The sequence below is a fragment of the Zalophus californianus genome, chromosome 1, assembly GCF_009762305.2.
Source record: "Zalophus californianus isolate mZalCal1 chromosome 1, mZalCal1.pri.v2, whole genome shotgun sequence".
NCBI lineage: Eukaryota > Metazoa > Chordata > Mammalia > Carnivora > Otariidae > Zalophus > Zalophus californianus.
In genome coordinates this window covers 103,442,979-103,459,677 of record NC_045595.1, presented here as the reverse complement: position 1 = coordinate 103,459,677, position 16,699 = coordinate 103,442,979, and the positions used below count along the sequence as shown (strand labels likewise).

Here is a 16,699-nt window from a genome sequence, read left to right as displayed (position 1 = left end):
AACAATCATTAGTGTCTGGAATTGCTTGATACATTTCCTCATGATAACATCATAAGATTGAAAAGGAAGAATTGCCTTCCTGAATTATAAACTGCAGGAATTAAAAAGTAGCATCTATTACAAATTTATTCATTTCCTATGGAATCTAAAACTTTATCATTTCATAGAGAAACAGTCCATACTGTTATTATATGTGCCACTTACACAGCTTAACACAAACAAACAAACAAAAACCCAGGAAGATTTACTGACAAGGATGCTAAACTTCTGCTTTTAGAAATTATCTCAATTATACCATGGACAAATTTCTACTTGACTATAAAGCCATTACCACCAATAAATCAATTGATTGGGGGTAAAGATTTCAACCATCAACTTTCTCTGTGATGATTTTATATTTTTTATTATGTTATGAGATTATGCTGTAGCCCAGGCCAGAAGCCTATTGCTGTGAGCTAGAAAGATGAGAATTTAATGGTGTATAAAACATATACACAAATTGCAACGTCAATGATGATGTCTTAATAGCTTAAGAGGCCTGCATAACTACATTATGAACTGGGACATAAAAAGATACAGCATGTTGATATCAAGCTTGTAAATCAGCAACCCAAGGGCCTAAGAGCTTCACAACCTAGAGCAGAGGCAATTTGCTTCAGTTTTCTTAAAGCAGAATGTACAACATCCATAGAGAACTATTTTCTTATTCTAAAAGTAAGTCTTACTTGAAAAGTAAGGCTGGATTTATTTCTTTGTTGAAATAAAGCAACATAAGTCTTAGAGAAAGAATGAAGTTACTTTTGTTAAATCATTTTTTCCTCTGAAAGTCAGATGACAGAACAAGAAGCCATTTTATCTTTGTTATAACAAAAGCTGAAGCAAGAGGAAAGACAAAATGGGTGTGGAATGGGAAGATGATCCTTTTCAAGTACCGGGATCCCCACCAATCTAGTTAGTCTCTGCTTTGTCAATTTATTAAAGAGATCTCTGAAAAATAACCCAGCCAGATTCATTTGTTTTACAACTCAAAGAATTTCTGGGACTATCTTCCTAAACCCTTAGTTCTGGAAGTCAGTTCTATTTCCTTTCTTTCCTTACTTTCCTAGATCTGAAAACAGCAACTACAGCAACAGCTTGCTGAATATCATGGACAGCGGCTGATACAGCAGGGCTCCCTCCACAGCCTTGTCAGAGGGCTGGCAATTTTTCTAGATTTTTATTCCCAAATTGGGGGGAAAAAGTCTATTGTATTATGAAGGATACCAATTTAATGATGGTTGTATTTTAGTAATATATTTAGAATAAAGATAAAAAATGAAGGAGCAGTATAGCATGGAGGTAAAAATCCAGTTGTATTTTGTTTTTTATTAGCCAGGTTTCATAGGTTCCGTTTCCAGATCTGCTAATTAATAACTTAATGAAGGTGTAATCTTGGGTAAATTCTTTATTTTCACTATATTTCCATCTCCACATCTGTAAAATGGGAATTGTAATGATGATAAAAATATTAATAGCTACCTTGAGGATGCTTTTTTACTTAGAACAAAACCTCGTGCACAGTAACACTATATAGAATTAAATGCTGGACAGCTCCGTCCTTTGCTTGAAGACTTCCCTAATTAATCAGGGACACTGGCATACCTTTGTTGCTGTAATTTCATATGGATTCAAAACATCTTTATAATTATTTTTGAAGCTTGACACTTTCATACAGATTAAGGAAAATCTAGAGAAAAACTTGCTTTGAAGGCAAAATGTTAATACCTAAATTAATGGTATTCCTCTTAGAATGTGTTTTCTGTTGAAAACTTCCCCTTTTGTTAAAAGGGAAGCGCATTCTCAGGGTTTACAGCTGAGTTAAAACTGAAAAACATTTGACTGTCAAAAGTTTTATTACATGTCAAAACTAGAATTTTTATTAGAATATGATGGGAAAAGTTTCTAGTTTATTTTTTATCACTTAAATGGGCAGAAATTTTGTATTTTAATTAATTTTGGTAATTGTCTCTATCTTTTACTATTCGGGAAAAAAACCCCAGATTTTTCTATGTATGCAAATAGAACTAAATAAAGTTTAATTGAAAAATCCAAATATGCATTCCAGTATTTTCCAAAGTTGTCTGATTTTAAGTATCACCCGGGGTCCTTTTTGATAATTCAGATTTCCAGGGCTCATTCCAGAGCTATCAAGTCAGAAGCTCTAAGAGAGTTTGTAATAACACTCTAGGTGATTCTTCTGATCAGATAAGTATGTAAAGAACTAACTTAAATGTTTCTCTGAATTAAACCTGTCTTTTGAGACATTTAAGTAAAAGGCAACATGGACTTTCTCAGAGAGAGGCTTCTAATAATAAAAATAATGAAAGTTTGAAGAGTAATAAAGTTTATATTTTATAAACAACACTAATTCATTATCTTAATTCCTTTTAATCATCTCACACTATTCAAATTAGTTATATTTAAATTTGTGATTTCCTTAGATTCATAAAATGTCTCGGCTCTCTGACAGTCAAAAATAAGTGCAGACCAAACTTAAGAAGATTTTTAAGTATAGACCTATTGTTGCTGGTTTAATTTGTGAAGGGATTTTAAATATTGATTTTTTGTTCCTCAACAAATGATTTAAACTATCTGCATGTCGGTGCCTGCCAAGGTATTGTGTGAAATTTTACCAGCTGGGAATTATTCCCTCGTTCTCTGGTGTGATTAACACTTCCAGCTGTAGAATAATTAAAATGTCAATCAGTTCTGAAACAGAGCCAAACAGTTTCTCATTTGATCCATCAGTTGGAAGGCTAAATGGGGGACACATCAGGTGTCTAGCCCGCAACCGCAACCGGAGTTCACATCCCGCCCCTCTGTTCTGCCGCCCTCCCCTTCTTCTGCCTTCCTGTACACAAACATACGCTCTGGAGGCTGAGTGCAGGTTCCGCTCAAATTTGGTTTTTCAATATGCCATTGATTTTTGAAAATGTGTTTTGTTGATTATCTTTAAGGAAAATTGAAGGAAAATCAGGTCAGGATGTTAAGTGACAGTTGAATATATGGGTTTTCTGCATGTACAGATGTCTTGGACCGTGTTAACATACACTCCATTAATTTTTCCCCGTGAGATAGAATTGACATGCAAAATTGTGTAAGTTTAAGGTGCACAACATGCTGATTTGATACACTTATATATTGCAAAATGATTACCACCATAGTCTTAGCTAATACCTTCACCACCTCACATAGTTACTATTTGTGTGTGTGTGTGTGTGTGTGTGTGTGTGTGTGTGTGTGTGTGTGTTGAAAGCATTTAAGACCTACTCGCTTGGCAACTTTCAAGAATACGATACAGCATTACTACCCATAATCACCATACTGTACATTAGATCCCCAGAACGTTTTTTATTTTTACTTTTTGAGCGAGAGAGTGAGCGAGCATGTGTGAGTGGGGGTGGGGTGGGGGGCTGAGGGAGAGAATCCCAAGCAGACTCTGCGCTAAGCTCAGAGCCCATCTGGGGCTCCATCTCATGACCCTGAGATCATGGCCTGAGCCAAAATCAAGAGTCGGTCGCTCAACCGACTGAACCACCCAGCTGCCCCTAGATCCCCAGAATTTAATCATCTTATAACTGGAAGTTCGTTTAAACTTTTTTAAACTTAAAAAAGTTTAAACAAACTTTTCCTTCCTGACCTGTGGGCACTGACCTGATATATCTACCATATATAATCTTCCATAATGATCAAGCTTCCAGGCCTAGAAGAAAAAAAGTGATGGGAAACTATATTCACAGCATGTTGTTGAATGATCAATGTTTCATAATGTTCTAGAGTCTTTAGTCTTGCACCAGTGCAGGGGCTGGAAAATGCACGGTGGAAGCAGAAATTTAGATTCATACATCTCTGAATGTTCCAGCCCCATCTTTGCTTCTTAGATATTCTTTTATAGGTCTTAATGCCTGGAGTCAGCAGTGGCTGTGTGGTTTTTATGTTTTCCTGTTAGAGTTCTTTTTAACTTAGTTAGGCTTTAATAGGAGTTTTATTTCCCTTAGAGGGTTATTGTGAAATTTAAAGTGGCCTCAGAAATAAGTACCCAAAATACCTGTTCCATCAAATATCTTTTTCAACTTCCTATTTTACTCAGAGGAATATTGCTAATCAGGTATATGAACTCTTTTGGATGAATCTGATACTCAGTCTAGGTAACAGTCTATAAGACTTCTATAGTGATTATTTCGGTGGGGTTTTTTGTTTTTTGGTTTTTTTTTGAAGTATTTTAAGAGGTGGTAGCAACATGTGAGTTTCCGAAAGGGGTGCCAAGCTGAAGAAGTTGGGTTTCTGAGAAAGGTCCTCTCATTTGGAGGAACCCTGAGGATCTCTTTAGCAAGTGACTACTTTGCTGACAGGCTGAACCCGAGATAACATGGTAATGCTCCTGTGACTTATATGTTGACACTTACACTGCCCAAGAGCACATTTAACCCATTAAAGCCCTTTCCTTACCATTTTTCTCCTTCTAAAATAGTTGTGTACCATATGGTATTTATTGAATATTGGGACTTCCAAAAAATTTACTCTAAACTATATTTTTTCCTCTTTCTTGAACACCAAACATCTTTGTTCCAAAAGAGGCGTTAAGACAGCCGTAATTCTGATTTACTTTTATGGGCAACAGAATTATTTTACTGATTCCTGGAGTCATTATTCCTATACACTGAAGGCAATCTTTTCCTGATGACTGTGCTTTTATTGTGAGACCAAGATTATACCAGCAAGCACTAAATCCACTGATCTCTTAAGATTCATACTTGAAAAGGAAATTTGGGATCCAATAAGGCAGATGAGACTATGGTTCAACTAAAGAAATTGCCTTTTAAAAAGGACAATGAAATTCCTTCAAGTCTAAGATGTGTGCTTTGAGTTGTTAAAAACTGTAGTTATTAGTTAGAATTTTACTCTGGGTAGCAGATATTTTAATGTTGATGAGTCCCAAGTGCAATACTCTCGGCTATTTTTGAAGGCTGTAGTGCATTAGGAAGCAAAAAATATAAAGTTACCCCCAAAATGTCAACACTGCATCTGAATGGGTTCAGAGCAAAATCAGTCCATGCCCTGATGCCTTGTGCTTTCTCTGAGAACACAATAACTACAAATGATGCCAGAGGGAAAAGGGAAAGGGCTTCTGTTGACTTCAAATAAAGGCGATATCTGACAAAAGGGAAGCAAATGGTACCTGGATACGCTATTAACAAAAGCCTTGTGTATCTACAGCTGCACTCTATGAGCACTTTGGAAATTAAAGAATTGCCAGCTTTTCCACTTTGGGACAAAAAACATTTGTGCTAAACAGCCGGTAAGTAAGTGCAGTAAACATATTTTTACAGTGAATAGAATTGTTTTATATTTTGGGGACTGATTGTGAATTTCTACTGCTTCTTGATTAGCAAACATTTGGCAGTTCTCGAGTCTTTAGACATTAAAATGCCAAAACAGATTTTTATTCTCAGACTGAGCTCCTATATTTTTTTTCATCCCTCTAACAATTATCCTCAGAACATTTGAAAGCACTAAAATAAAATGTGTTCTGAAAACACATTCAGAAATGTTTTACCTGTGTGTCTTTAATAAGCATGTAAATAAGAGTACTGGGTTACCGTTGAACTTCCTTAGGGCAGAGATGAGAACACAGTACATGCGTAATGACTGTTTAAACTGTTGGTGGGCACTTCCTAAGGTCTTGCCTTGGGACAACTGAGAGTTTTATTGCTGTACAAGAAGGCTAGTAAAAACAGATGTTTGGGTGAAGCTTCTTTCTTGGGTTTCTCTCTTTGTAGTGACATTCCTGCTCATTTTTTGAAATCAATAAATTTCTAAGAGATTTGAAAGTTTTCAACAATGATTTTTATCCACTTTGGCTTTTAAGAGTCATAGCCTTATGAATTTTTTTTGTTATTATATTGTAATTACCCCCTTTGGAAGATCCTCTTTAAATAATGAGCTTGAGTACCTTACATTTTTACCTTAGCAATTCCTTTAAGATCAGCAGATTGACTATATTTGTTTTGCAACCATACTCTCAATATTAGTTTTCATTATAGTTAGATTAACTAATTAAATAGAAGGCACATTTTTAATGTACCAACTTTATATAAAACTTGAAAATTTGGGGTGCCTGGGTAGCTCAGTCGGTTAAACATCGGACTCTTGGTTTCTGTTCAAGTCATAATCTCCGGGTCTTGAGATCAAGCCCTGCATTGGGCTCTATGCTTAGTGGGGAGTCTGCTGGTCCCTCTCTGTCTCTGCTCCTCCCCGCAACTTGCTCTCTCTCTAAAATAAATAAATAAATAAATAAATATAAATAAATAAAATCTTAAAAAAAAAAAACTTGAAAATTCAAAGAAAACCAGTAAGTAAAATAGTTTAATTTTGCACTGTTGTACATGTTGGTTCCGGTGCAGGATTTTGTAAATCTGTGATTGTATGTGTGTGTTGTATTTGTATCTGTGCGTGTGTGTGTGTGTGTGTGTGTGTGTGTACAAGAGGTAATCATGGTTTTATCATTATAATTAAACATTTTAATTAAAACATAATGGTGGTGTATTCATTTTCTATCGCTCTGGAACAAATTACCATATGGTGGCTTAAGACAATACACATTTATTGTCTTTCAGCCCAGGAGGTGAGCAGTCTGAAATGGGTTTCACTGGGTTAAAATCTGTCAGCAGGATTACCTCCTCTGAAGGCTCTCAGGGAGAATCTTTTTTTTTCTTTCCTTTTCTATTTTCTAGAGGCCACTTGCATTCCTTGGTTCGTGGTTCCCTCCTCCATTTTCAAAGCCAGCAATGGCAACACTCTGTTCTCTTTCCATCAGCAGTACTCCTTTTCTGACTTTGATTCTCCTACCTCCCTATTATAGGGACCTTTGGGATTATATTGGTCCCACCTAGATGATCCAGGATGAGTTCCTCATCTCTGTCTCAGAATCCTTAATTTAACCAAGGCAGCAGTCACTTTTGCCAGGTAAGGTAGTATATTTATAGGTTCCGGGTACGAGGACGCAGACATCTTTGGTGGGGGGCATCATTCTGCCTATTATAGGCCATTTAGTGGCACAAAATTCTCTACCAATAAAATTCTTTCCACTCACCTCTCCCTTTGACAACATTTCCCATGATTTCTTACCTCTCCTGAACTCCAGCATTTTTATCATCCATGTAGTTCACCTATTATCTCAGGTAATCATCCTTAAGTGTGTATGAAATTAATGCTGATACAACTTGCCCAGCCTCCCCCCACCACACACCTACTTCATAAACCCTGGGCTTTTCCTTACCTCTCTCTCATGTGAGGTAGAAACGTTACTTCTAGCACAGAGTTCTTCAACCTGCATGTCTTTTCTAAGTGCTGCTTCAGTTCCCTGAAACTGAAGCACGCCTCTCTTTTGGAGGTGCCATTTCTATCAGATCTTACACTGGAAGTAAATTCTTTTTCTACTTCTCATACTCAAGGTGCAAGGAGAGGCATCCTGCTCCTTATTTCTTGAAGGCTCCTCCAGATCATTATCCCACCACCATCATTTCACAATCCCTCCTTCATTGAAGGGGATGACATCAAATGGTTACTTTTCTTTCCCCATTATTTTGTTTTTAAGATTTTATCCATTTATTTGACACACAGAGAGAGTTAGTGAGAGCAGGAACACAAGCAGGGGAGTGGGAGAGGGAGAAGCAGGCTTCCCGTGGAGCAGGGAGCTGGATGCGGGGCTCAATCCCAGGACCCTGGGATCATGACCTGAGCCGAAGGCAGACGCTTAATGACTAAGCCACCCAGGTGCCTCTTCTTTCCCCATTCTTGACATGATCTGTTTGCTTTAGGGACCACATATTCATATTCTTCATTTTCTTTATCATTTTGTTATCATGACTTGGAAGTATCGTTTCTCTCAGAGGCTTTATTGTCCATGTTGCTGATGTGAGACACACTAGTTTCACCTTCAACACCAGTGGCCTCCATCATCATGACCCCATAGCCTCCCTTAAGTGTGAGAACACCTTGAACGTTGAAATTCCTTGGAATTTACTAGGTGGAAGATGATGAACTCCATGCTCCCACTTTGTGACTCTACCCTTCATCCCTTCCAACTTTTCCTGTTCCTTTATTCTTTCCTGAGCCTGTTTTTCGTTTTCATTTGACTCTCTGTCTCTCACTCTCTCTATTCTCTTCATATTTCAGCCTCTCCTGTGTATCTTTATTAATGCTCTAGAGCAGTGTTTTTCAAACTGTGAGGTAAAAGACCAGTTTTTATTTCCCAACTAATACCTTAGTAAAATACAATAAATATGGATTAAAAATAAAAATAAAATGAGTTTAAAATATGAATTAAAAATAAATATGAATTAAAAATAAAAATAAAAAGCCAAGATATTACTAAATACAAAGCAAAATTTTAATATAAGATTCAACATAAAATTATATTCCAATAAATATAATCAAAACAAAATAGGATAAAATGACAAGAATTATAAAAATCAAACATAATACATTGAAAGTATAGCCATAATACTAATATCAGTGTAGTATTATGCAATCATAACTAAACAGAAACAAAAAGTTTTAAGTGAAATAACAACTCCCCGTATTATCCCCTATATATTCATTCTGAATAACACATAAATGCAAATTTGTCTTTGATGTGAAAAATAAGCTTGCTTATTGCTTAATTCATCTAATCTAGAGTGTATGATAACTACGTACTTGTAGAAGATAATTCATGCCTAAAATGTTTTTATATTATCCTTTCATAGTACCTAGAAGTACCTTTGGCTCACAAAGGAATGTTGACAGGAATGTGAGAGAGATGTAATTTCAGCAAGCTTAGGGTATTTGTTCTTAACTTTAATCCAAAATAAAATAAGTGATGCTCTGTTTTCAAAATTTATGTTCAATCTTTCATCAGTAGCTGATTTTTTTTTTAAAGATTTTATTTATTTGAAAGAGAGAGACACAGTGAGAGAGGGAACACAAGCAGGGGGAGTGGGAGAGGGAGAAGCAGGCTTCCCTCTGAGCAGGGAGCCCGATGTGGGGCTTGATCTTGGGACCCTGGGACCATGAACTGAGCAGAAGGCAGATGCTTGATGACTGAGCCACCCAGGCACCCTCATCAGTAGCTGATTTTTAGTAATCCATCCTATAAAGTGGCAGTTAAATTTAAATTAGATGAAAAGAAATAGATTCTAAAACCATGAAGTTCCCATGTATGAAAATTTCTATGGTATTCTTCTTTTGATGAAAGAGTAAATTCACAGTATTCTATCAAATGCATGAGGTATTTGGTGGTAACTTTCTAAAGGTAAGGACTATCAAGACAATTGCACTTTCAGCAATTTTTACTGTTCAAGCATGGAACTTATCATAACAAGCTGTAGAAATTCTGTTCTTCTGTGCTTTTAGATTTCATTTTGTTTAATTTATCTGCTATCAAAAAATATGTCCCATTCCTTCCTTGCATGGAAGTATTAAGATAATTAAAAAATACCAAAGGTATCAGTCAAGTAAGCAAGCCTGGCTGTAAAATCACATCTTCAGAAAATTGAGGCCAAACTGGAAATGGACTGAGTTTATTACCTAGTTTCAACATTTTCTTTTGTTTTTGTTTTTAAAGACTTTATTTATTTATTTGAGAGAGAGTGAGAGAGAGCACAAGGTGGGGGGGGCAAGCAGAGGGAGAAGCAGGCTACCCGCTGAGAAGGGAGCCCCATACGCGGCTAGATCCCAAGACCCTGGGATCATGACCTGAGCAGAAAGCAGATGCTTAACTGACTGAGTCACCCAGGTGCCCCTGGTTTAAGCATTTTTAATTAAACCTTTGCCTTAACAAATATGCCTCATTTATGCAACAATTTTTTAAATATAAATATGGAATTTTGTGAAATAGGGAATAATCTCAAAGTTAATGCGTTAGCCTTTACATAACCACAGTTTTCATTATGACACCACGACTTCTGTTTAGTTCCACTGAAAACATTTTTATAGGAAGAGACTCTCTTGATGAAGGAAGCTCCATGTTGATTTATACTTTTTACTCAAGCTCTGAAATCTGGGCAACAACACAGAATGTTTCCCTGTTCTTGCACCTGTGAAATGTGCTGTCAGAGAATACTTCTACACAAAACATGCACTCCAAGCCACATTTTCTGACTACTTTTATACATTTCAGGGCTAGTTGTGTTTGTTGGCAAAGAGACAAAAAAGGAAGGAAGGAAGGAGGGAAGGAAGGAAAGAAGGAAGGAAGGAAGGAAGGAAGGAAGGAAGGAAGGAAGGAAGGAAGCTTCATGTTTGAATTGCAGTTATACTAAAAGAAATGCCAAAGTAGCAATGTCTGAGCATTCAACAAATTGCAAGTAAAAATGAGTCACTAGCTTTACTGACTCTATGTTTCTGTCCTTATCGTTAGCCAGTTCCTAATTTTTGAGCTCTGCTGTCACTGGAAAGTGGTACTTGAGCTACTCACCTTGCCACAGATACACCAAAGTATTCTTCAAACAAGTATTTTTGACATCATTTTTTACTTATATCTTGAGAATTAATATTTAAATTTTCATTCATAATAAACCAAACTGCTACTCTACAAGAAATCTTCAAAGTATAGTGTTTAAGTGAGAATTATTCAATGTTTACCAGCTTTTGAATTCAAAACTCTTTTAAAAAATTGTTTTGATTTTGTTACTTATGTTCTTTATGTTATATTTCTTTTAATATTTTAAAAGAATTTTAATCCAAAATAATATTTCCAAAATAATATACCTTGGTTTTAGCACTTTCCCATCAATTCTTTTTTTTAAAGATTTTATTTATTTATTTTGAGCGAGAGAATGAGAGAGAGAGAGAGAGCACATGAGGGGGGGAGGGTCAGAGGGAGAAGCAGACTCCCCGCTGCGCATGGAGTCCAATGCGGGACTCGATCCTGGGACTCCAGGATCATGACCTGAGCCGAAGGCAGTCGCTTAACCAACTGAGCCACCCAAGCGTCCCACTTTCCCATCAATTCTGACTAAAAAATAACATACCTTGGTTTTAGCACTTCCCCATCAATTCTGACTAAAATATCATAATAGTATACCTTGGTTTCCAAATAATATACCTTGGTTTTAGCACTTCCCTATAAATTCTGACTAAAAAATCAAATTCAATGTATAAGGGATTGTATATAATTTATGGTAAAGCCATTATGTATTCTACTGATCTTCATTTTTTTGGAGATACTTCCACTATTATCATTTGGTTTGTTATTATGGCTCGCATATAGAAGAGCTATGTCTTTCTTGGCAAAAAGGTCTAGTGAAACTCATTTCACCTTTTGTAAATTAGGGTTAAAAATAAATACAAATTTTATTTTCCTAATTAATAATGGTAGACTACACATTTTAAAACAAGCTTGATTAAAAATTACAATTATTTTAAAATAACAAGATGTAAATATATAAATGAGTATTTTTCTCATATTTTTATATGTTTTTGGATTATGTTTAATGAACTCATCTTAAAATGTCACACACTATAATGCTGTGCCACATGTGAGTTTTTTTTCATGGTTAATCCAAAGGTGTCCTAAGTTGGTCATCACAGCAAACATGTGAGTTTTATAACCCCAGATTTGGTGTATATACTGCTAATGAGATGAGATCACTGATTCTGCACTTGGATGTCACAGCAGTATTGAATTGTTATAAACATTTCTAAACATTTATTTTCAATTTCTGTACTTATCTCTCCCTTTCCAGATGAGTAACAAGGATCTGTGCCAGTTCAGTTACCACAATTTGGCCTCAAAATTATAGGGCATAAAAATATCTTGTGAAATTTATTAAAATGCAGATTCAGAGTCAATAGGTCTAAAGTAGAGTCCAAGAATCTGAATTTTTCAAAACCCCTTTGATGTCTCTTACAGGGAGTATTTAGACTACAGCTTTGATGCACTCTCTAAGAAAAGCTGTATCCTTTTCCTTTTATGCTGATCTTATTTCACTAATCCTTGGAACAAAGTTTCTGAAAATGTTGATTAGGAATCACCTGGAGTGCTTGTCAACAAATAGACTAATAGTTCTCACTGCAGAGATCTCTAAGAGTGGGGCCTGGGAATCTGAATCTGCATCTTTAAGATGCTTTCCCAGGCTCCTTCTGTACATTTAAGTCTAAAACTCACTGGCCTGCATGCTATGTGTCATCGGCTTTCTTCCATTTTCTCCTATATTTCTAGCCATTTTTATTCAAATACAGCATGACATTTATTCTACTTTTAGATTTCTAATTGTTTTCCTCTTTACTTTACTGGCTTCTACCAAGTTTTTCTTTTCTTTATTCTGTTCTTTAATAAGGTAACCCAATCTCATGACTAGTAACATCTGTGGATAAATCAATATTTCTAATTTGGACTTCCATCTTTTGTTCCATCTTATATTTTCAATTCCTCTGGGCAACTCTTCCTATATTTTTGGTATTTCAATAAAAGTATGAACAAAACTGAAATTATCTGCTTTCCCAAAATCTTTTATATGTTGATTTTGGGGGGGTACCATTTTATGAGTGCCATCATTTTCCCAGTCCCTAGGATCAAGTCTTTAGAGTTGTGCTTATTTCTTTCTATGATAGGCAGGATTCTAAAGTGGCTCCTGTGATTTGTACTCCCTGAAATACATACTTTTTTGTAATCCTCTCCTTTTTAGTGCGGGCAGAACTGTGATTCACTTCTAACTAGTAGAATATGGCAAAGATGAAAGAATTGCCTAGATGTAACTAAGGTCACTAACCATTTAACTTTGAGTTAATCAGATCGGAGATTATCCTGAGTAGACCTGTCTTAATAATGTAAGTCCTTTGTAAGAGGAAATAGGAGTCACTCTATTCCATGCTAGCTTTGAAGAAATAAGCTGCCATGAATTCTATAGCAGCGAGGAAATGAATCCTGCCAACAACTTGAAGAAATTTGGAAGTCAATCCTTCCCTAGTCAAGCCTCCGGATGAAATGCAGCCCCACTACCATTTTGATTTCAGCTTTGTGAATCTTGAGCAGAGTACCCAGTGAAGCCATGCCCAAACTTCTGACCTAAAGAAACTAGAGATAATAAATGTGTGTTTAAGCCACTAGGTTTGGAGTAATTTGTTATGTAGCAATAGAAGAAGACTAATACACTTCTTTTCCTCCAATTTCTACATTTGCTCTTCAAATGAGCTCTTAAAATAAGGCAGAATTTACTCTTCTGCCTATACAGTATTTCTTACTCCCGTCACACTTCACCTTCTCATAGCTACCACTTTGGTTCAGAATCTCATTTATTCTCTTTTTTACTGAAATGTTCTTTTAAATGCTCTTCTGTCATCTATATATATCTCATCCTAAGAACCACTACAGGCACTGATCATGCCTCATTAGCTGGAAGAGAAGAGGGTCACTGTGGTTATAAAGTAGAGTGTTTGGTGGTTTTGCTGTAGAGCAGTTAGAAGACAATAATATCCAGGGCAGGGCTACTGGAACAGGGGGCTGAGATGGAGACAGAAGAACCCTAGAGATAGGTTCAGAAACTCAGAAATCACTATGTTCTATATGCTGTCCAGGTGGACATTGAAAGCATAAAATATGCTAGTTATTTTAATATTGTAATATTAATATAATTAACTAACTATAAATGAAATGACCCATTTTATATTGTTTCTCATGCCTATCTTCATAGAAATTTATCTTCATAGGAATAGTGCCCCTTGACTTTTTGAGAAGAAATATAAAAGATATGCATTTTTATCTAACTCTTTACACCTAAGAAAAGTCATGTATTTCAAAGTCCAGACAAAAAAATGTGATGCCACATAGGTAAAAAACCTTGTGATTGTCAAACCTGCTAACAAAAGGTGACTCACTTAAGCTCCTTCATACAGTGGCTGCTTTCCACTAGGAAAAACAAATGCCAGTGCTAATCAAACCAGCATGGAAGTTAATTAGAACCCCAAGAACAAGCAGATGGGCTTTGCACCTTGGACACACGAGTACCCTATTTCTAAAGATGACCTCAAAAGATTGCATAACAATCAAGCCTGGCACAAGTCAAAAATAACTAATTAACTTTTCATTTTTCCCATAGTAATTTAGTCTTGCTCCTTGAAAATATTTTTAAACTGAAAAATCCCCATTAATTTCTGTATATTGGTTGTTCAAAGGAGGGTAATGACCCTTTACTTGATTGTATATACCAGTCATTTAATTTATTTTTTATGTGTTCCTTAAAAACAACTCTCAAACATGAAGCATCTTTAGTTAATGACCTCATTAAATCTGAACGGAGAGACAGGAATTCAGAGATTGGAAAACTTTTGAACACTTCATGGAAAATAATTTCTTATCTACCTAGGAATTAAGAGAGAGATGACCATAACCTGTCCCACAGACACTACTGGAGGGACTGCTTCACCATCCCAGACCCCTGGAGGCTTGGAGTGGAAATATTAGGAAGATAGTGCTAAGGGAGGCTTTCTTCTTCACAGTTCCTTTGATGTTTTAGATGCTGCTCTCACCTTTCTCAGGGGTGGAATCTGCCCACTCATTGGTAGCCCAGACCCAACACTGTTAAGAGAGAGGTCAGAGGTCACCTCAGATGTCCCTGGGACAGGTTTTGTTTTGCTATGTTAGTTTTTTTCCCCTATAATCAATCTACTGAGGCCCCACAATTATATTAACTGACCTGAACAAGCTTAATTTCATCTTTCTCTTTCACTTTTGTATAGGCTCCTGACAACTGGCTGAAATTTTTTCTAACTGATGGCCTCCATGCTTCTAAGTTGCTTGTGACCTTTGGATACTCCCCTTGGTTTGGGGGAGCACCTTCCTTTTCTTACCTTAAAGTAGAATTCATGCCAAGATTGACACCCCCAGATGGGAACTGCTTCACAAATGTCCCATTTGTGAATTGTGATTTCAACTGTTTAACACTTATCATGTTAACCCATTACATCCTTCCATTTGCTCATAAGCAAAAAAGCAATAATAACAAAATAAGTATTTATTGCAATGTGTAAACTATTGGAATACCGAAATAAACAGGGTGTCTGCACTTGAGTGACTGCTAAAGGAAACAAATATGAGGAAAAAAAGAAAGGAATTAAGGTTCTTGCCACTGGAGAACAAGATCATGCAGTGCAGATGAATGCTGTAGGCCCTATGAAGCAGGAAGACAGCCCAGGTGCAGCAAGATATCACCTCATATGTTTGTAGGCCCTTGTAGGGGATGTGGCCTAATGGCAAAAGGCAATGAATCCTGGCCTTGGGATGCTCTGGCTGGACTGGCACTCTCTTCCACTGTGTAGCTGACCAGACTCTGGACACCCTCCATGAAGGACTAGAGACGTCCTAGGTAGCTATGTTCCCTTTCCCATTGCATTAATTCTTTGCATTGTTGGCTTATGAGTTTCCTCAAAACAAACCAAATGCAAATAAAGTCAAGTCCAAGTCATCTTGCTTGTCAATGTTGGAGACCTGATCAGACTTTGTGGTGTGTCCACCTGCCCACCTGCCCCCTCATTACTGACAAAAAAGTCACTGGGGCTTGCCCAGGACCACTGGGATCAGCAGAGGGAAGTCAGAGAGGCTCAAGACCATGCAGCCTGAGCTGCCATGCAAGCTTCTAAGCAATTCCTGCTCCCCTCTCCTCCTCTGCTCACTCCTCTGAGCTCTAGATAAACAAACCAATGGAGAAAGGCTCTAGGGAGAGAGCAGAACTGGAGCAAAGGTTCCCTGAGGGGCAGTGCTACCTGTTGAGGATCAACAAATGGGACAGAAGAGAGAGGATCAAGTCCGGAATGTGGATCCTAAGCCACTGCCCTGGGCTGCAATCCTCCCATGTAACCAAACAAGGAACAGCACATGCTGCTCTCCCCTATCCACATTACCAGCTAAGATACCAGACACCCCCAGGGGAAGACGTACTCACTGCCAAAAGAAGCCAGACATTTGAAGGACAGATAAAGGAGACTAAATAAATACAGGAGAGTAAAGAAAATGAGCAATTTGATCTGCCTAGAAGCAATAGGCAGATCAAAAACTTAAAATAAAATAATATCCTCTAATATGTGGTAAAATAAAGAAAAAGCAAGCCATTATAAAAAAAAGCACACATAGTGGAAAAATTGACTATAAGAAGATAATAATTAGAATTAAATAATAGATGGGATAAAAACTGGACTGATTACTACTGAAAATGAATAAACTAGAAGATCAGGTCAAGACATTCTCATAGAAAGAATTAGGAAGATAAAGAGGGAGAAATTATAAAAGAAAAGTTAAGATATGTGAAATTTAGTAGACATATAAAAATTTAAATATTAAGAGACTAAGGAGAAGAAAAAAATTGGATGGAGAGGAAATTATTGAGGAATAATCATGCACAGTTTCTCAGAACTAAAGCAAGGTTAAATAAATCATGATGAAAGATTCTTAGGATGTCAAATGGGATAAATAAAGATAAATTCACCCGTAGATACATTATGGTGAAATTTGAGAACATCAACAATAGCAAGAAAATACCAAAAGTTTTCATAAGGGAAAAAAAAACTGAATTGAAAGTCAGACTTCTCTCTAGTGACACTCGAAGCAAGAATGAGATCACAAACTCTAAGGAAAATAATTTGAATATGGAATTGTATTCTATTTATTATTATATTAAATATTTGT

At 36.5% G+C, this 16,699-nt stretch overlaps 1 non-coding gene across 1 annotated transcript; it reads right to left on the bottom strand.

Annotated features, from left to right (window-relative positions):
• Window positions 1-11,543: 11,543 nt before the first annotated feature.
• On the bottom strand, window positions 11,544-11,613 carry LOC113919094. The gene has a single exon (XR_003518825.1). It is a non-coding gene; the product is annotated as a small nucleolar RNA SNORD58 (small nucleolar RNA).
• Window positions 11,614-16,699: the final 5,086 nt, after the last annotated feature.